Below are 21,216 nucleotides of genomic sequence, written 5' to 3'. Positions count from 1 at the left end.
TGACAAATGTGCTTTGTAATGGTCTCTGTTCTTTCTCATGCGACTGGTGGAACAGTTAATATCTTGAGTCACAGCATTAAGACGAGTGCTCGTGATTAATTTAAGATGTCAATTAATCACCCCAAATGGACTGGTTTGTCATCACTTCCTAATGGGAAGATGTTGATTTGTCCCACAGAATTTGTAATAGCAACTAATGCTGAAGCCCGTGTTCAGGAGCCGTTTGCGAGAGGAGGCTGCTCACGAGCATCAGGACGGCCTCGGTGCAGACCTGGCTGGGAGACCGCTCCTGCCACCAGCACTGCAGCACAAGCACTATTAAAAATAAATAAATACAGGAAATAAACACGTCCATGAACCAGTGTCCAATTTTATTCCTCTTTTAAAAGTAATACCAATCTGGGAAGAGCTCTCGTGTATTTTTTCCAAAGTGCCAGTATTGATTTTGACTGTAAGCATTTCATCCGTGCAATCCCAGGCACGCTCCCACCACCTCCCCCCGCAGCTCACTCCTCGAAGCGCGGCTGGAGCCCGAGCAGGGCACGGACGCAGGGCGCACAGCACCCGCCCACGTCGCGGCACGGCGCTTAGCACCGCGCTCACGTGTTTATGGGAGAGGACACCCGGAGCGACTTCCAGGCAACTGCCAAGCACGCACCTCCTCCATGCCCTCTGCATCCAAAGGATGACAGACGTTAGGGAAAGAGGATGAGATACAGGGACTTCTCGGGAAACGCAGCAGCGCGCAGGCAGCCCCGGGGAGCAGGCGCACTGCACGGCGGCACACCGCGCGGCACGGTCCGGCGTTCCCGGCGCGGCAGCTTGCTGCGGCCTCGGCCCCGTCCCGGCAGGGCACCGAGGGTCACGCTGCCGCATCAAGCTGAGCGATGGACGGCACTAAATCCAGAGCGCGTGCAGCTATCACCTTCGCGTTTCAGCCAGGCCACGCAAAGCAGGTTTGCCGACACGTTCCCTCAGCAGGCCGGCAGGAACGTCCCGGTCCTGGGTTTTGTGCAGCATCAACCCTCCTAACTGGGGTCCTTCAGAGGGAGTCAGAGCTGATAACCACTGCTTGCCCTTTTCTTTCTCTTCCCTTCCTCTTCTCAGGTCACCGTGCTGCTATTATCTACACTTGAAATCAGATGGGTTTCCAGACATGTCTTGCAGAACAGCCCAGATTCTACCTTCTCTTTGCTGGCAGCCTTAGCCAAAGTGAAAGGTCCTTTCTACTGTCAAATAATGTCTCATTCCTATACACAGACAAATGGGTTCACACGGGATTTTCAGGAGTGCCCAAGTCTCATGAATATAAATGAGACTTGTGCCTCCAGGTCACACACTTGGAAATCCTGCCCAAAGTCCTTGTTTCACTGAACTTCTAATGAGGAGGGTCCCGCGCAGCAGCCTACGCGGCAACAGCCCAAGTTCACACAATCCGAGCAGGTGGGATACCAGGAATAAAACAGCACACTGTGCTTTACAGAATGCATAGATGTTAGTTCAGCGTTTACACGAGGCCAAAGAAGTACAGACAAGCAATTCTGCCACAATTCTTGCGGCCGTGCCCTCTCTCATGCCTATAAATGTCTCTCCTTGTTTAAGGTGTCCGGTGTGGACACCTCTGCTCTAACTTTACCTTGTACTGTCTGGAGATAGAAAATCCAGGTCCAGACTCTAGGAACCTCACGTTTTCATTCTTTCCAGCATAAACAGAAAAGATTTGAAAATTCTTTGGTTTTAAGCCGGGTAAAGAAGGCACAAACACTTTCATATCTGTCTTTGGTTTCTTTTTATAGAAACAAGACATGTGCAGCGATGATTCAGAAACGTAGCTCAAAAGATTGCAAGTGCTGCTTTTTACCAGTTCCTCTGAGCTAAACAGCAATCATGTGCAGCCTCGGTCCTCGCTCAGAGCTGCCTGCTGAGGCACGGGTGCAACGGAGGAAGGAGAGCTCTGCCTCGTGCCTCACGTTCTGCCGGATGAGGCCAGGATCCTTGTTTTTGGAGGGCCTACGGAAGCCAGCCGTTCATGGACAGTATTGCAGCACTTTGCTCTGATGGTCAAAAAGTGTCATCTTACATGAGACACACTGCTACTGTATTTTAGACAAATGCTGGGGAGCCATGCAGTTTTGCTCCATTTCTTAAAAACACAGTGCTGCTCACTATGTCTGCACCAATTGTTGAGCCAAATTCCACCCTCGGTCTGCATATGCTGCCTCTAGGAAGTCTACCCATGTCTTTAGATTTGTGTAGGAACATCCTCCATGGCAAAATGCGAATACCAAAAATACCCCTCCAACAGCCCTCACACTAGGAACAAGCTTCAAGTCTTCACTGTGTTCTAGATCAGATGAACAGGTTTTGTTTAAAAAAATTAAGCGCAGTAGTGTGGCAAGAGCTTAACTATGGTGAAAAGAAACTGGATGATGCTGGGTTTTAAGTAGAAAAGTTAATACTTGATCTCTGTTTCTTAACTTCCTGCAGTGTAGTGTTGATGGTGCAAAATCAGTTCTGTGGTCTGCCCAGCACTGACTGCCTGATCGTGGCTGACGAGGGATCTAAACACACCTTCGGGTACGCGCAAAAGCATATGAGACGTGTGTGTGCGTGTGTGCGCGTGTGTTTGCACACGTGCCTGCATGCGAGAGCATGGAGCTGGACACATACGGCTCACAGGTCACTTTGCACATGAAGAACCGTTTAAACAAGATCGAGCACCAACAGCACAGTATCATGCAAAAACAGCAGTCGCACTCACGCTGCGGACCCCGGGCCCTTCCAGCGCCCTCGCTGCCCGGCCCACTCTCAGGAGGTGGTTTCTGCGCGCGGGCTGCTGGCAGCAAGGCTGCAGCATGCATATTCACAGAAAGCCAAGTTCAGAGTTTTGCACCCAAAAGGCACAGGGTAAAAGTAATACCCCATCCCCATCACAGAGGACTCATGCCAAAAGTGTCAGCCCATCTATTCTGTCGGGGCACAGAAATCAGACTTGTTACTGGTCCGACCAGTAAGAGGAGATGGAGAAGGGCTGAAGGGGGCCTAGACCTACCGACTGCAAAGCAGGATGGAATTTCACTTACACTTCCCTCATATTTTTGCAGAGAAGAGGTCGAGCGGAGCCATGCTTTCAAACAAACCAACAAACAAAAAACCAGCCCCTTGAGGGGCTCCGTCAAAACACTTCAAACAGCAATAATGCTGGTCTCCTGGGCACCACAGGCACGCGAGGGCAGGCAGCTGGAGTCCCTAGACTAGAAGGTGAGGAGAGAACACGCTCCCACAGACGGTGCGAGCTAGCAGGGCCTCTCTAAACCACGGACCAGGCGCAATCTGCAGTCCAGCACGGGTCACTGTGTGCCCTTGCAGGGGTGCAACACGTCTGTACCAGCTCAGGAACGGGATCCTTAGTGTAAATCGCAGACAAGTGCTGCATATTCTGCAGCAGGCTGAGTTCATGAGAACTTATTTGTTGCAAACCATTTGCATTTTCTCCAGCGCATGCAGCAATCTCAACCTCCTCCTTTGCCCAAAGGCCAAGGACTGGCAGAAACAACTTCTCCTGTCTGGCGCACTGTAGCAAAGAAGTACTACTAATTACTGTGGTTACACTCCTTGACCTGACCAGTGGCACTGGGAATTGAGCTTGCACCTCTTCCCAACACTTCGATCTCTAAACGAACCCGCTGGCTTGCGGAGCTAACCGCTCAGCTGGTGCAGGTCCAACGGCTTTGACAACGAAAGGCTGGATACGGCACTGCGCGTACCCCATTGTAACCGAGAAAACAGATCACTTTCTAAGCCATGGCCAGGCGCCCAAGCTGCTTTTTATCTTTGCCTTTTATAAATGACTCTACTTTTAAACTCTGTCCAAGAGCTGAGAGCTTTCTCTAACCAGAGCGAAATGCCCTTTCTATGCGCATTACAAGCTGTAGGAGACTCTTGCTGTTTAAGTGTTGACACAGATTGATATGTTGACAAAGACAAACTTTCACCCACTACTAGTTGTTAATACGACATAAACCTGTCTGCAAGACCTACTGATGGGATGTAAAATATAAGGAATGGTTTCCACAGACAACTAATTGACAAGTTTACCAAAAGGAAGGAAAATTCTGATGAAAATAGGAAGCCGGGGCCAAGCTCTGTAGAGTTCCCTCTTTCTGCTAGAGGTACTGGACTCGGCAATCCTTAAGACAGCAGTGCGTGTTTGCAGATACCTCCTGCTCCTGAATTGGCTCCTTGTCTACAATCTACTGCACACTGCGAGGATGTGTATTAAAGCGAGTGTTATCACAGTGGTAGGGCTTAATGAGCTCTGTGTGCTTGGAAGGCAGCGCGCTGTATGGCAGATTCGAACAAAACCTCTCAGATACACTGGCATGCCTTCCATCTCCTCCGGCACCAGCGTTTATCTTTTATTGACAATTAATACCGCAGGAAGGAACACTGCCACTGAGGCAAAGAAAAAGCAAGTGTTGTTTTATAGCACAATCATTTAGATATTCTTGCAGAAATAAAAAAGTTTCAGACTTTTCAGTAGGTCTTCTCCTGTGACTATCCACGAACAAATTTCACAGTCACCAACACTGCCTAAAACCAAACTGCCTGGAGGAAATCCTCTTCTCCCGGGTCACGGTGGGCACTTTGAATCAAAAGATGCCTAACAACTGTAAACACCCTGACTTACTCCAAATGGCTATTTTCCTTTGCTGCACTTTTCCAGGATGTTTCTGGGTCACTTGCTACCGTATGAGGCATTACCTGGACTCATGTGAGCTGTGTCATCCCTAATCAGTCTCACACTGTGGCAATAAATAGAGTCCAAGTGGAGACAGAATTTTTTTCCTACCCTGAAGTTTGCAAGAAAAAGGACTGTTGGAGTAGAAGATAAAACATTACCTGCCTCTGGCCTCTATCCAGCTCACAGCAACTCATAAAACTCCAGGTTGTATGTTCACAACTCGTATTAATCACATAACAAAGATGACATTTGGGCTGATAGAAAACAAAAGGAAGAAAGTAAAAAATAAACTGAAAGTAGGGTACAGATGAAGAAGAATCCACAAAAGGTGTAAGAAATTCATATACTTAGGTTATATCACAGTAAAATAGCCTCAACATCTAGCAATTCCAGCCATCAAAACAGCTTCATCTTTTCTTTTTCACCTGTTTCTTTCTCACCACGGCCATAAAGAGACACTGAGACTCACTGGCACGTGAGCCCTCAAGCCAAGACCTTAGCATGGCTCCCAAATAAGGTGGCTCTGCAGTGTCACAACAGTGCAGAGAGGATGTGGGTCGTACTGAAAAACCAGCGGGGCAGAGCTCAACACGAGCTGTCAGTGCGGACAGGAGGCCGGCCCCGCAGCCGCCGCGCTGGCTTACCGCACCTTCCCCGGCAGAGCACGGGCTGGGAGAGAACGGCAGAGCCTGGGGCAAGGGTGAATCGTGCCAATGCCAACAGCCCAAGTCGTGCCAAAAGCACCCGTGTCCCGCCTGGCCGCGGTACCTCGCATCGCCCCTTCCCTCCCCGCCCGACGCCCTGCGCAGCCTCCAGCCTGGCTCGGCCCCTGCGCGGTGCCGGGGCAGAGCCCGTGCCCCCTCCTCGGGACGCACGGCACGGCACGGCACACGCCTGCCCCAGTGCTGCTGCGCAGGGCTCTGCCGGCCCGGCAGGTCGCTCTGAAGGGGGTCTGGCAGCATCCCCCAGCTCCGAACAGAGAGAACCGGGGCACGGACGTCTTTCAAAGGTTTCCTCTCGCTCACTCCTTGCATTGCTGTTGGCAACCCTGTGCAGTCAGCCAGCTGAAAACTTGGCTCTCCCGGACATCGTTACCCTATCACAGCTCTAAAAGGACCTTTTCACCCTCATGACAACACGCTCAGCATCTGCACCTCCTTCTTTCTAACGAGCCGCATTTTCCCCCCGGTAGCCAGGTACCTCTCCAGGAACAACACGTGGCTCACTGCGTGCCCAGGGGCCCACGAAATCCCTCTCTCTTCGAATACTGTGAAGCGTGCTCCTCTTCCAAGAGCTCTGTGAACCAGGTACTCTTCTTCTACAAGTTCCCTTGAAATCACAAACACACTCCCCAGCCACAGTATCCGCCCGCTCTCCTGGCCGTGCCGGCGACGCGCACGCCCTGCCGGGTGGGCAGCTTGGCCACGGGCGCTTGAGACCCTGTGCTAAATTCCATGAGCCTGTTCCTAACCGGGGTGACCCCACGAAACCCAGACCTACTCCGCTGCACACACAGGATTAGCCCAGCTCAGGCAGGACTAAGCACATCATCGCACTCACTGTAAATTCTCCACAGTTTTAGCTGGCCAAAGCTCCATGACAACAATGTCAAATCTGGGATTTTAACCCATAACAAACCCATGAAATTTCAGCTGCATTTCCATGAAAACACCCAGCCCCTTTCCTAAACGTGCCTGGGCTCGCTCTGCAGGATGCCACCCTCAGCGCCAGCATCGGCGTGGCAGTATCTCCAGCAGAGCCGTAGCAACTGTGTCAACAAGGAAACTGGTCCTACCAGGCAGTCAGGATCCAGAAATGGGGCTCAGCAGAGCCCTTCCTGTCACCCAGGAGCCTTTCCAAGGGCTTTCTCCAACCATCACACACACACACACACACACACACACTGGTGACCTTGTCCAGAAGAAAACTATTTCTAATTCTCACCAGCATGAAGGTGGACTATGAGGGGAGAAACATACTCTACGCCCCAGCAGCCTCCATGGCAAACCTCCTGCAACCACCAGGCACACGTTTATTTTTCTCCTGCCAAGAGGCGGGGAGGGGCAGGACCGGGCCATTCCCTCATTCCACGTTTAGACGTGGGCCGTCCGCGCTGCCTCCTCGGGACTGCGCTTGGCTGCCGGCTCTGCGCACGCAGAGGGACATCTGGGACTGCACAGCTCCGGCTGGCAGCGGGCACCTTTGGCTGGCCCGGCCGTGGTCCGCAGCCGGCAAGGACACCAAGGGCTGCAGGCCTCCTCGGATGAGGGGCCTCGGTGCCACCACGTAACCGTGCTCCCTGGGGCAGCTCACCTGGAGAGGGGCAGGGAGGGAGCGGCAAAGCCGTAGCTGGCAAGAGCTGGGCAGAGAGCTTGCACTGGGGCGATGCCGCCGTGGAGATTTCCTCTCCAAGCGGCAAGCAGGAATTTCAGCACGAAATCACGGTGTGAGAATACGCTGCAACACAAATTCAGACACCAGTGTAAATTAGGGAACAAAGTCTCTAATAATTTTCTTCCTTTAAAATCACTCTTCCAATTGATTCATAAAAAACAAAGCACTAATAAAAAAGGAAATATTAACCTGTTCATTATATCTCAAGCTCCTTAAAATAAAAGTAATTAAACTTAACTAATAGCTAGAGAATGCACAGAGAGTGGCGGTACCCAGCGGGATAGCAGAGATCAAGGTGAGCTAAGCAACATCCTCTCAAAAGTTTGTGCTTTACAAAGACTTTGAAGTGGCAAAAGCTGCTCCGGCTCATTGTTTTCAGCCTCCGAAAGCACCAGAATCCTAGAGAATTACTTATGAGATGCAGCTACATCTAACTACGTGCCAGGCGCAGCTCTGTACCCGCGGGGGAGGCAGCAGGGCAGGGATCCCCGGCACCTCCGGACACCCTCTGCTTTGGGGGCATCCCAGGCACCACGGCAGCCCTGCCCGCTGCGACGGCGGTCAGCCAGCCCGGCGAAGCTGGAGCCGGCACCGACGCAGAGCCCCAGCGATAACCCGCCGGCCCCACGGCAGCACCGAGGCCCTGGGGGGGCTGGAGCTGCCTGCACAGCTGCACAGGCTCACAGGAGAGACATTTTTCTGATTAAATTCAGGGGGAAAAAACAGGCTACAACCTTTTGAGGTGGGTAAGTCAGTGCTCTGCACCCCAGTCCTACCCTGGGTCTGGAACAGACGTCTCCCAATGCCACCATCAGGCAGAGGCAGGAGAGCCGAGAAACACTAATCTGACCCATTTTGGAGCAGCCTGGCTTTTTTATTTATTAGTTTCCCTAATACAGACACTTGAATTTTAACATGTCATCTTCAGAAACGTCCTCGGAAGCTGGCAGATATTGTGTCCCTGGGATAAGATGCAGCTCTGCTACAAGGCAGCACTGCTCTGATTTAACTGATAGTGACACACAGGCTCGGGGTGTTATTCTGCTTGTACCCTCTCCCTTCTTTGCTTTTGGATGTTTTTTTCACACAACTGCAGCAAGAAACAAAGTTACAGAATAAACTCAGCTAATCCGGGAAGCCAGACAATCCCCAGGAAAAGGGTCCTTTGTAGGTGGAACCCGCCACGACACAAAGCAGAGGAGCAGCAACCCCAAAGATAATTTCCTTATTCTGATTGGGGATCAATTGACCACTTGCTCCCATTTGTTCCCTCCTGGGACCGGCTGCCTCCAGCTCTGAATGCAAAGCAGTCATTCCTTATTTCCAAATGCAAATGAGGTCTGTGAAAGGCCTCGCTTTGAAATCAGTATTATTCCCCAGGGTCCCGACCCTCCCGCCACCTCCCTCACCCCGTCCTCTATCTCCGACTCTGCTCGCTGCCTTCCCAGAGTAACAAAGGTTACGGGGAAATAAAAGCAGGGAGATTACCATCTGGGAATCATCAAGCGGGAGTTAAGAGGGGAAGCGAGCGGGCTGCAAAGACCCCGCTTACCCCGCTGCCCACCATCAACGCATTCCTCAGCCAGAGCTGGAATCCAAACAGACGGGTAATTGCTTCAGTACCCGAGTCCCGGTGTCACCCACTGAAGCAGAACACGGGAGGCTCAGGAGTCGCGTCGAGGAGGAACACGGGAGGCTCAGGAGTCGCGTCGAGGAGCGCAGGCCGAGCTGCACGGGCGCCCTACCCCGGGTTTCGCTGACCTGAGCGGCGGGGAGCCCAGCTGCCCTTCTGCCTCCTTCCAGCCCCGCTGCGCGGCGGGTTCAGAGCAGCTCGCCGGAGCGCTGCGCAAGCCCGCGGCTCGTGCTGGCGGGGGCTGTGGCGTCCGTCCCCTACGGTGGCGGTACCTACCAGGCTGGGCGTTTTCCTAAGCGCGTGATTTTCCCTCTGGGGTAGGCAGCTCGCACGCCTGAGGATGCTCGGGGACGGTGCAAGAGCCGTGGGGCTTTCTGATTCTGCCACAAATATTCTGCACGGGTTCCTCCGAGCTGCTCGCTCGGCTCTGCTGACGCTTTTGCCAAAACTGCCATAAATCCGAGAGACAAAGCTGACGTGAAGGCTAACTTTCGGATGGGCAGACTTTGTCCCACCCTCTTTTTCCGGTGTCCCCTTTCCCTCTCCATCGCAGGTGCCAGTCCACGCGCGCAGCCCGCCGGGGCCCAGGCCGCTCGCCCCGGGCGCGCGTGGGTGCGACGCCAGACCATCCGCCATCGCCCGGGGCCTGCGGGAAGGGAAGCGCGCGGCCTTCAGCGGCCGCGGAGAACAAAGGGCGTAAGCATCCGCTTTCCTTTCTCAGCGCCAAGCTGGTGAAATGTCCCTCGTGGTAAAATAACAAAGCAGCTTGTCCTTACGCGTTCCCACCAGCGTTACCGGGTCTGTGCAGGAGACCGGAGGAGGCCCCAGGAGCCTTCCTCGTCCTCCCGCGGTGCCGCACCCAGGCCCGCCCGGGGCTCGCGCGCTCGGCATCCTGCAGCACCGCTACGAGCGCAGCCGGGACGCGGGGCGACCGCTTCTCACGGCCCCTGGCACGGGTCTTCCTCAGCCAGCGAGTCTAAGCGGCCCCAGGACCTGCCTGCCCAAAGGCAGCGCAGCCCTCGCTGCCCGCAGCCAGACTCCGAGCCAGCAGCACACGGCAGATCTCTAAGGCAGGCGCTGGAAGCTGCCCAGCAGGTCTGTCTGTACCCGTTTAAATCACACGGCCTGCTGCCAGCGCGGCTTCAGACGCGGCAGCCCCCGGGCCGGCGTACCAGCCAGCGGCGCTCGGCCTCCTGCGGCCACGCATCGCTGCCGCCCCGCGCCCGCCGGCCCCGCCGAGCCGCCGCGGGGTGACGCTGCCCGTGGGGACACTGCCCGTGGGGACGCCCTTCCCGCCCGGCACGGGCCCTCCCCGCGGCTCGGGGGCCGGGACGCCGGGTCCCCCCGCCAGCTCCAAGCCGGAGCGCGGCACGCTGTCACCGACGTCGGCACCGAGGGACGGCGTCCCAGCACTGCCACCAACGTCAACACCGAGAGACCGCGTCCCGGGAATGCCACCGACACCGAGGGACCGCGTCCCGGCGAGCCTCACAGCGCCCTGCAACCGGCTCGGCCCCTGCCAAGCACGCCAGGCCCTCGGCAGGGAGCTGCACCGGAGAGCCAGGGCCGCCCGCGGGGACGGGGACGGGGACGGGACCGCTCTTCCCGCGTCCCCTTGCAGGCGGCCGTCTCCCTGAACGGGGCGGCTGGTCCTTCAGCTCATCCATCACTTAGTGCTCTGTCCGTTTCAGAGCCTGAAAATAAAAACTCCCTGTAAATCTCTTGTCACAACTGCTCTGTTTTGGTTGAGAAGGGCCCTGCATTCCTGAGTTTCGAGCTGCAGCCACGTCCTCAAGAGCGGAGCCACAAGAGCTTTCTGATGGTTAATTGCTGGCACACTCTCACTGCAAACATGAAACACCCCCTGACAAGCCGTGTGATTTATTACTGCCCACTGCAAAACGGAACAAAATCAATTGGCTATTACCTCACTTAGCGAAGGCTTGTCACCGCCTGGGAGCAGGGTGTTAAAAATAAAAGCCAGGCATGGCCCAGGCAGCAGCCCCCAAGCTGGGGCCGCTCCACCTGCTCCGTGGCAGATAACATTAGGGCTGCACTGGAGATGGGCTTTATTTTTTCCTAATCGTTGTAGCGTTGATGCAACACAAGCTTATTCCTGCTTCGCAGTTATTAATTATACAGATGTCATCGCAAGCTCCACTTACAGTAAATTTCAAAGGAGATACAGAGCAATGACAGAATATTTGTTTATGACAGAAATATATCCCACAATTAATCAAACGCATTTAACCCTTTACTGACCAGGCAGTCCAAACCTGCCACAGCCCTCCCTCCGCGACCTGGAAGCCACGCGAAGCCTACAAGCAGTTTGGGAGCCGCACGTGCTGTATGGGCATTTACCGGCAGGTAGAAAATGGCCAGCACGACTCCAGGAAAAGGGACTTTTGCCTGTGCATTTATGCACAGCCAAGCATAATTTTACTTGGTTGTCAACGCGTCTCAGAGAAGGCAATCTCAGTGCGTCCGGCGAGGGCTGCTAGAACACCCACGCCGCGGCAATGCCGACGCAGCCCGCCTCCGCCTGGCATTTCCAACAAAACCTGTCAGCTTCCCAGCACACAGGGAAACCCACACATTGCCCTAGAAACTCTACCAGACATGAAGCCACTCCAGCAGCGTTCCGCCTTTACCTCCCCACTGCCAGGTCTCTTCCTTAGCAGGAAAAGGGAGTGACACAAAGACATTTCTGAAAAAACAGCAGAGTTTAGCGAGAGCGATCTGTGGCTCCTGGCTGGGGAGCAGGCAGGCAGGGTCTGACAGGACCAGGGGAGCACGGCTGCTCACGCGGCAGCGGTAACCGATGTTTGTGGACAGGCTCTGCACCCAGGCAGCCTCAGCGTAATTGTAGTTACAGATGAGCAGCAGAGCCACAGGAGGGGAGGCAGGGCCACTACTCCTGCAGACATTTTTAGGGTCATTTAGTGCACGGCCAATATCAAGGGCCATGTTCTGCTGCATATGGGCATAGCCTGCGGGGTTTTGGTGACAATGCACATCTGCTGAGTTGCTGGCCATAAATAGCTGATGCACATTTGCAAGATATTTCAAAAACTGAATGGTTCCTCTCTCTGCGTTTCATCGCCTTTGTTTCATTCCCAAATCACTTGCAGGCTCCTCCAGTCACAGCCGGGAGATGCTCCTCCCATGAAGCTCCGAACTGTGCAAAGCATAAAGAGGCTGCATTATTTATAGACTCCGGATAGATATTTCACACGCAGTCCATCCCATTCCCAGCATTCCCTCCATTCACAGATCATTAAGTAGCACTTGCTGACATATAAGGCAATGCAAGTGGAGTGGTTAACTTTGAATATTGCCATCCATCCCAGTGTTAAATGAGATTCAGAAAGTAATTGTCCAAAGAGATGGGACAGCATTTGCCCTGCCAAATAAAGCTCAGCTCAGAGCATCCACGAAAGCCCTCAGCAATAACGTTATCACGCGGGGAGCCCGGCTGCATGAACCGCACGCTGCTCCCACGCCGCCTGCTCACGTGCGGGACGCAACGGCAGCCCGGAGCCTCATTTGCGTCGTCGTTCCGAGGTCCTGGAGGGCTTTCCGCCTTTCTGTGCCCTCGGCTGCTAGGTGATTTTGCTCGGAGAACAAAAATCCTCCAAGAACTTCAGAGCAGCCCAGCACAGACCAAACGAGCCCTACGGGCAGGAGCAGACCCCCTCCCCTCTCCGGCTGGTTTTGCCACGGAGCCTGGTGCTTTCGGGACGGGCTCTGAGGGTACCGGCGGCAGCAGGTGGCTGCATCCAGGGACGCGCCGTCACCCAGCAGCGCGCCTTTGATTGCCTCCGAGGGTTCTGATCCCACGTTACGGTACCATCACCTGCCACAAAGGAAGAGCCCGCAGGTCGGGTCCCTGGATTCAGCAACTCTGCTGCCAAAGCCCAGGCCCCTCTCTGGGTCGGACGGAAGCTGTTACTGCCTAAAGCTCCCGACTGCCACATCCCTGCCTAGGATTACCGAGGAAAATCAACCGGCACGTCTGCCTCCCGTGTCCGTGGGCAGCTCGGAAGAGCAGAGCAGAGACAACGGCAGGACGTGACTGTGGGGACATTTGCAACTGATCCAGGAGATGATTTGTCTTCAAAATATAAGCAGTAGATTGTTAAAAAAGAAAAAGAAATGAGAGAGAAAAGCTCTGGGATATGGTCACAGACGGTAGCAGGGTACTTTAAAAAAGGACAAGTCTAAGATTTATGCTCCCAGGTAGCCTGAGACCTTGTTCGATGCATTTTGTATGCAACTCACGGGGGGAGCTGGACACTGCCCTGCACCTGGGTGCAGAAGAACTCAGGTGCGGCCAAGCCCCCCCTCACGTAACCCGTGTGGGCTCCAACAGCAGCACCACCTCAAAGATCCCCCCATGCCGCAGGACGGCAGCCCACTGCAAGCAGGCTCCACTGCGGGGTAGCAGCAGCCGCTGTCAAACACCGCACAGCATTTGGGACCGAGGAGGAGGATAACACAAGCGATGGCCCTACAGCAAGCTGGGAGCTGACGCCTGGCTACGGGCACATGTGCACCTCAGAGCATGGCCCAAGCTCGCCCGTAGGACTTCTGGCCATGAATTAAGAAAGATGACCCTTCGCATAACACCCTCCTCTGCATCTGCCATGGGCATCTCTCAGCCCCAGAGCTGCTCAGACCAACCCTACTTTGCCTGAAGCGAGCGTGTGCCGCTTTATTAATAGCACGTTATTTTACCTGAGAGAGAAGTCGGAGCAGGGACAGGGAGAGAGTTTGCTTTCGTTCTCTCTCCCCACTGCCCGTTTGCTGCGCCTGTATCACAAGCTTGCTCCCTTCAGCAGGCAAGAAATATTTGTTTCTTGCCTTTGGATCCTGCTGCTGAAAGTTTGCCAAGGCGTGAAAGAGCAGAGATTTCTGGGGTTTGCAGCAGAGAGCATGCCTCCTCGTCCCGAAGGTAAGGGTGCCACCAGCAGCTGCAGCCGGTCTGCAGGCAGCGTGAGGGACTCGTCTGCGAACACAGGCCACAGGAGCCTTGCAGGGCAGAACAGGCCTTGCTGCTGTCTACAGGACACCGCATTGTATCCTTTACGCTTGCTTTAGGTTTGGGGACCAAACATTACCCCACAGCTTTGTAGTGCTCCTCTGCGAGGGCTGGTGTTGCGAGTTAGGGCGAGTGGCTGAGCTCCTGCAAACCAGGCACCCGCCGGTAAGCGGAAAGAGCAAAGTTTTACTGGGTGGATGTGAGGTTTCCCATGGCAATGCAGCTTCTGTTGCTAGCACAGATACTGCTTGTCCTATTCAGTCATGTCTCAGCTAAAAAGCACCTCTTGCTGAACCACTTCCATTTCAGTTCATAGTTCTGTGCATTATAGAGATAGGAACAGTAGGGCTAGTGGAAAATGGGGGCTCTGAGCTCATGCATCTTATTTTAGCTCCCCATCCTCTCTGGAAGCTATGTCAGGCATGGTTTGGGAATACAGCAGGTATTTTTATGAGTGGGATTTGCAAGAGTATTTTCATCTTAGACTTAGAGACAGCTGGGCCTGCTGCCAGGTTTAGGAAGCACAGAGGCAGAGGCAAGAAACATAAAACTAGCAAGAGGTAGGCTTCCTACTGGGGCTTATATTTAGCTGGAGAGGAGCAGAAGCACTTTAAAATGTCCTCCGTGTGCTTTCTTTTCCAGGCTGTCCCCTCAGCCAGGTCGCGGAGGGCAGCCTTGACCTGAGCCGGGAAAGGCAGAGGGGACGCGTCCCGCGCCCCGCTTGAGGGCACTTGCTTCTCCAGCCCGGCTCGCCAGGCGCACGCTGGCATCGCCGCCCTGCACTGCGGAGACCTGGGCTGCCCTTCGGATCAGCTGACACACGAACACCGGGCACGGGAAGGAACCTGCCACCCCCCGCACGTAAGAACAAGAACCGCCACCAGAACAGCGATTAGCTGCGCTCACCGCATTCATGCTGATGGTACAAGATGTTCCCGTAGCTGAAGAAACCGCAGGGTCGGTGGGACTGGTGCACTCCTTCCCTCCTCGGTATGTGCTCCTTCCATTCAGGCTCCTATTTCAAATGAATAGATAAATAAATAAATCCACCTGATAATTCTGTTAGGACACAAGCACAGCAAGGCGGCTGAAGAGCGTCCAGATGAAACACTTCCACAGCTAGAGCTGACGCGCGAGGAACCGTCGTTCCGGGGGAACTTCGGTTCATCCTTTCCCTTCCGGTGCAAAACACACAGCATTTCTGAGGTGCTGGCTTTGCCCACGTGCATGCTCGAGACCCGCACACGCATTAGACAGCCACGTTTAAGGCCCCAGTAAAGGGCTGTGCAGAAACATAAGCTAATGTCCGACCTCTGCCGCAGAGCTCCTCTCATCAAGCACGGAGGGGACAGGAGCGGGCTAGCCCAGGACACGCAACCCGGGTGAAACGGTTTTATTGCTACTGGGGCAACGTGCGCGGCCCCAAGCCCCATCCGTGGGGCCCCCGCGAGGCACGACCCGGGCTCGGGGAGCACAGCGGTGCCGAGCACGGAGGTGGCAACCGGCGGGGGGACAGCAGCCGACGGCCAAGCCGGAGGGCACGGGGAGGAGGGGGGCACGGGGCTGCAGAGCCGGTGGAAGCAAGCACGACCTTGCAGGGACACAGAGCAGTGGCGGTGGTGGGGCCGGGGCCGTGCCGTGCCGGAGGAACGCCGTGCCGGAGGAACGCGGGCCGAGCAGCTGCACAGCGCCTGGCCAGGGGCCGAGGGCACGGGCTGGGACGGCCACCACGCAGATCTGCCCAAGGGCCCCGCTAAAATCCCCCTCAGCAAACGGGGCCGGCTTGCTTCAAGAATAAAATGCTTTCTTGGGAAAAAGACAGCTTCAACCAAGAAATAGCCACAGGCAATTTTTTTTAAAGCATATTTATTTTGTTCATTTTAAATTAAATTTTTATGTGATTTGTTTCACTGAAAACGGACATGTTTTGAAACACCATGCGTTCCCCTTTCCACGCAGAAAGGGCGTTTTGCTGCAGAGTCCAGAGCAGTGCACTGGTGGGCTGGGCCTGGTGAGGACAGACGCGTCACAGATTCTTTTATCCCCATAGTAGCTTTGCATCTTTTCCAAAGTAAAGGCAATTTTCAAAAGGGAGGAGGGGGTAGGCCTCAAGCAAAATACCCACTCCTTTCCTGTAGCTAGTATTAATTTAATTGCACTTGGCAAAGAAGAAGGATAATATCCATGGGAAGGCCAGGGGAAGAAAAAAGATTTCAACTTCTCTATTTTTTTTAAACAGATCTCAAGTGTAGCATCATACCCACATCTAATGCAACGCAACATCTCTCACGTGGGGGTCTCAGGTTAACGTTCACTTCTCTGGCTGTGTTTTCTCAAGAGCTTCCTTTAACACAGACATAACAAGCAACTGCAGGAGCCCAGCTCCGGACTCACCTGGGACACACAGACGCACCCCAACGAGCCCTGGGTTCTCCTGGAACAGGAGGTGGTGGCTGTGACATTAGGTCCTGTCCTTGGAGAGCCTGAAGGAAGAGCTACCGACTGGTGAGAAGCAACGATCATATAGCAAAGCCATCGCTTCTGCCTTCTGCATCTCTTAAGGAACTCGGAGGAAGCAGGCAGCAGCAGTCACCACGACAGTGACCCTCTCGTGGTCCTGTCTTTGTCTGAGCTCATTTTGAGAACACCCTGGGAAGCAGCACAGATTGTAGCAGACTGCCACCATCGAACTCTCGCTGCCCTATCTTCTAATCCTGATCAACCGCCATGCTGCAGACCATCTCACAGTCCTTGGCCTTCATATTGCTCCTTGAATCTTTCATGCTGATCCACTGCATAGCATGCACCATCTTCAGGAAGGTCATGAAGGAAATGCAGTGACTTTTCCATGAGGAGATCACTTCCTACCTGGTTCACACCCTCCAGTGGGCCAGGATCACAGGGCTTAAAGCTTACCCCAAGCTTGGATATGGCAGTAGAAAGAAGAACTGGTTGCCCTCTAGTTTAAGCATACACATTTCACCTAATGCAGCTGCCCAGTGATTAGAGCAATTGCTTCACTATGAAATAATTTACAGGCAGCATCATTAGGGGGAGTGAATCAGATTCACCCCTCTTGAAACAACTGGTCCAAGTGAGTCAGTTTGGAAGAGCTGAACGCCAGCACCTGGACAGGCCTTCCCTCTGGTGCAATCTGTGGAAAGATAAGCTATCAGTGGGATGAGGAGGACTAGTCTGCATCTCTGGGCTAGATCATTACTGACAGTGCTAGAAAATAACCCTGGGTTGTGCAGCACGAGCAGAGCGGGGGCTCAGGATGGGCAACTACTCTTGCAAGATTCCCTTTACCACGTCCTCTAGCAGGCTGCAAAAATAAACGCTCAGCCTGTTCTGCACGCCTCTCGCACCTAACCAGGAGACGCGAGCCTGCCCTTGGAGCTGGGCGGCTCCACGGCTGAGCAGCGCAGGGGGGATTTGGCCCCTCGCACACAAGCACGTGATGTTCCACCATTTTGGTGACCATCCTCTGCCTGTGAAATGGTGGCAGGCACAGCTGCACCCATCAGTGGCTGCCATCGTGCGCAAATCTACTGATTACATCTCAGTTGTCATGCCACTCAGTAAGAAGCAAAGCTAAATTAGAGCAACTAATTGCACCTCTCTTTGAAACAATCAGGATGACAAATCAGTGGTAATCTCTTCAGTTCTAGAGGGAAGCTATTGCAGCTCGCTTACAAGGATTAATCAGCTTTTCATCAGTGTTATTATACCAATGCTGCCTCCGGGGAACCCGGAGGCCACACTCGCTTGGCTCACAACCGCGGAGACACCAAGGCTTGCAGCCTCTGGTTCAGAACAGAAGTACCGCGAGGGTAACCTCGTTCCCAGCCCTCCTCCGCTCCAGCAGCGGGGCCGAGCAGACTGACAGCTCTCAGACTCCTCTGCCTTTCATCCCGCGCAGACCCTGCCCTGGCCATTTAGGCGATGTCTAGAAGCAGTACCAAGCCGTGCAGCAACGACCCAGCAGACCGGGGTTTCACAGCAGGGATGTCAAACAGGGCTCCACGCGCGGCGCAGGAGGCTCTAGGCGAGGTGGCCGACCCACAGGACACACGGGGCCTGGGCCCAGTGAAGAAAATCACAGGACAGGCACCAAGGCCACTGCGCTGCCATTAAACCTGGGCTGATAACCGCTCCCAGCTCAGCCGGGGGCCCTGGAGCCGTGTGCCGTTGGGAGCCGTGCAGGGAAGAAGCGGGATCTGCGCTGCCTCCCGGAGCTCCCGGGCTCACTGCACGCAGCTGGGAGGGGAGAGAGCGACTGCTACGGCAGTAAGGAAAACTAGCAAGGCCACAGGCTTTCTACTATGGCAGGTGACCATTTTATTTCCCACAGTCATTTAACCTCTTCATTAGATTTATATGACTTAATGGAAAGCCTAGAGGCTCAAGCCTTGAACCGAGTGCAGCTCAGAGTAGACATTCAGAGCAACTCATACACAAAACCACCTTACACCTCCACAGTCGCATGCTACGAATCAGAGGAAGAAATCGGTACGAGATACCTCTCTTCTGCATAACACGTTTCAAAAGACCGTCCCCAGAGCACGATGCAGGTTTGTTCCACGGAGCGGGGACGTGTCCCAGGGGTTTGCACCACCAGCACTGCTCTGGGTCCATCATCTGGGGCTAGTCTGGGGAAATCTCAGGCACCCTCTTGAGCTGAAGCTGTCAGCAAGCAGCGCAGGTGCCGTTCAAGTTTTCACCAACTGCAGCCAGTAAAAAGTAGCACACAGCAGCACTCCCTCCTTGGCTGATGCTCACCATCCACGAGACACAGGCGACAAGGGAAGAAGGAGCTAGACTGGGTTCTCTCAGCCTTGCTTCTGCTCTACAACATGACTCTTTTTTGCTTGACAAAGGAAAAAAGCTCTCCAGGCTTTCTCTCATGGGAACCGATTAATCAACCTTTGCATTTCTACTGCACTTTGTGGCAATCCCAGAGCACTGTGCGTGTTACAGCTGTTAACGCCAGTGGTTAGCAGAGAGATTTCACTGAAAACGCCTGAGATCTTGTGCTGCTCCAAGCAGTGGTGCCCCTTGGCCAAGTCCCAGGAGGCAAAGATTCCTGAGGGAAGATGTGTAATCCATAATGCATCACCATGGACAAAACTAACCCACCTGCTTCTTACAGACTCATTTTCTTATTATCAGAGGTCTTCTGCTCCCCTGGTCTGCAAGGGCCCCCATGACGGGCCAAGCAGGAGCTGAACACACAAGCAAGGCTGCACGTGGAGGAAACAGGAAGGCCAAAGTGCTGGTGCAGAAATCCCTGGAGACAAATTCTTGCCCTTACAAGGATCACTTTTCCGTGCATCCACACACCAGCCCTCAAGAGCCTCAGCCAGCAGAGTAGAGGGTTGAAGCTCTTCCCATGGCTCTCCCGTGCCCTGGAAAAACTGCGGAGTGCACACGGCATTTCAGTCCCATGTTCTGGTTTACACAATCGCGGGGCTGCTCCGGTCCCTCCCCGGTACTCCGCTTTCGGACCAGCCAAAGTCAGCCAGCAACGAGGGAAAACCCCTCCACCGCTGCCTGACGGAACCGGAGCTGGCTGGCACTGGAGGAGGCTGGTTTGTTTGAAAGACGACGGGGTGAATCGCTGCGGCCGCGGGCTCCTCTGGGCCCAGCCACCTCGACAGCTGCGCGCAGAGCAGCAGGCCCGGCACCCGCGCCTCGGCCGGGCCCTCGGAGCAGCAGCGCGCGGCCCAGCTCCGGCGGGGCCGCGACACCTCTGAGCGGGCTGAGCGCGCCCGTCCACGCAGCCTGCCCTGCCTCCGGAGTGCCGGGATCCGTCCTCACACCCAGTGACGGCAAGTGCCCGGCGCTGTAACGGATGGGAGGGTATCAGCCCCCCCGCGCACGCACCCTTGGAGCTGGGCGGCATTTCATTCCGCTGGAGGGAGCGGCCGCAGGACCCACCCTCTCACGACCCAAGCAGGGCTGGAGAGCAGCATCCAGCGTCTGAGCCGCTGCACGGCTTTTCTTGGATAATTGTACGGGGATGTATTTGCAGCACCTACAAGCTCAATCTTGCCTGGCCAGGTGTCTGCTTCATAAATCCCTGCCCGTTCCACCCTGGGAGCTGAGCAGGAGGCCTGCTGCTCCCCAGACGCCAGGTCCCTCTGGTAGCAGAGCCCAGGGAGACCTTTGCTGCTGCTGCGGCCGCCACCCCATCTGCATCACCTCTGGGGATAAGGAGAGGGCCCTCCGACCTCAGGAAGGCCCCGTCAGCATCTCCAGCCAGAGTCACACGCTTTGCACCCTTTCTCCAGATAAGGATTTGGGGAGGCAGTTTCTGTGAAAGCAGCTGGCTAGTGATATTCACGCAATTAAACTAGCCCTCCCGAAGTGGTGCTAGTCCCCAGTATACCCCTACAAGTCCATCTACACCCCACCCAGCCCTCTCCATCAGCATGACCGTGGTGCACCTGCCTGTTGGCAAAGCTGGCTGAAGCTTCCGTCCGTCCTGCCTCCGCTGGGAGCCCAGCAGCTCTACTGGTGTTTGAGCATCGTGCGCTTGCTCAGGCACAGGCCACTGCCGCCAGCCACCCTGCCCAGTGCAGAACCTCTGAGCGGGAAGCCGCCCAGCCACGCAGCGGAAGATGATCCTTGGAGTCCGGGAGAGAGCGAGCACAGGGCCAGCATGGCGCTCCTTTGGGGCACCGTCTGAGAGAGCATCCGTGCGGCTGCGGGATGAATCACGTCCCGCAAGGGATGGAGAGCAGACTGGATTAGTAACACTCAAACGTTATGGAAGCCCAGATGACAACAACTTTGTTCAGCTTCAGACCCAGTGCCTGCTTCAGTCGGCAAAGAGACCGACATTAAGGGGGCCTGGATCGTGGCCCTGCTGCAGCATCTTCCATGCAAAAACCTGTCATATCGTAGCCAATTGCTAGGGGCCCCTAAAGGGCCGCGAGGCCGTGCTGGAATCCTAACACGAGCACACCAATGCACGAGCACCCAAAGCAATCCAGCACCGCGCTCCTACCACAGTGTTGAGATTTGCTTGTGCACAATAGCTCTGTGGCAGCTCTGCTAAGTTACAGCATTTAGATTGCACCATAAAAACGCAATGATGCACTTGAGTTACATAAAGATCTAAATCTTGGAGGAGAAGGGGCTCTTGAGTATCCCCATGGCAGGCTTGTTTGGGTACCTTATGAATGCTAAAATCATGGATGCAAAGCGCACGGGAAGGTGCACAAGCCATGCATTAGGGCCCTCATCAAAAACAGACTAAAACTGCTAAAAAAGGCCTACAAGAAAACTGAATTCTGCAATACATCCCTGCTACCAAAAGAGCTCTAGAACACATTTATATAGTGTAAACATACACTACACAGCATACATAATAACTTCACTTTCCCACTGGCATATGTG

The 21,216-nt window shown here is 54.6% G+C and overlaps 1 long non-coding RNA gene across 1 annotated transcript in view; it reads right to left on the bottom strand.

Moving 5' to 3' along the window:
• LOC135330187 (uncharacterized) overlaps positions 1-19,575 on the bottom strand; it is a 53,514-nt gene extending 33,939 nt beyond the window's left edge. The window contains exons 1-2 of the long non-coding RNA XR_010392002.1: positions 18,336-19,575; positions 14,719-14,827 (exon numbers count right to left, since the gene is read on the bottom strand). This is a non-coding gene — a long non-coding RNA (uncharacterized LOC135330187). The remainder of the gene's footprint in view (positions 1-14,718; positions 14,828-18,335) is intronic.
• Between the last annotated feature and the right edge of the window lie 1,641 nt (positions 19,576-21,216).

Source organism: Dromaius novaehollandiae, chromosome 17 (genome assembly GCF_036370855.1).
Source record: "Dromaius novaehollandiae isolate bDroNov1 chromosome 17, bDroNov1.hap1, whole genome shotgun sequence".
Classification (NCBI taxonomy): Eukaryota; Metazoa; Chordata; class Aves; order Casuariiformes; family Dromaiidae; genus Dromaius; species Dromaius novaehollandiae.
Note: the sequence above shows the minus strand (reverse complement) of the source record. Positions and strands in the feature narration are given on the sequence as shown.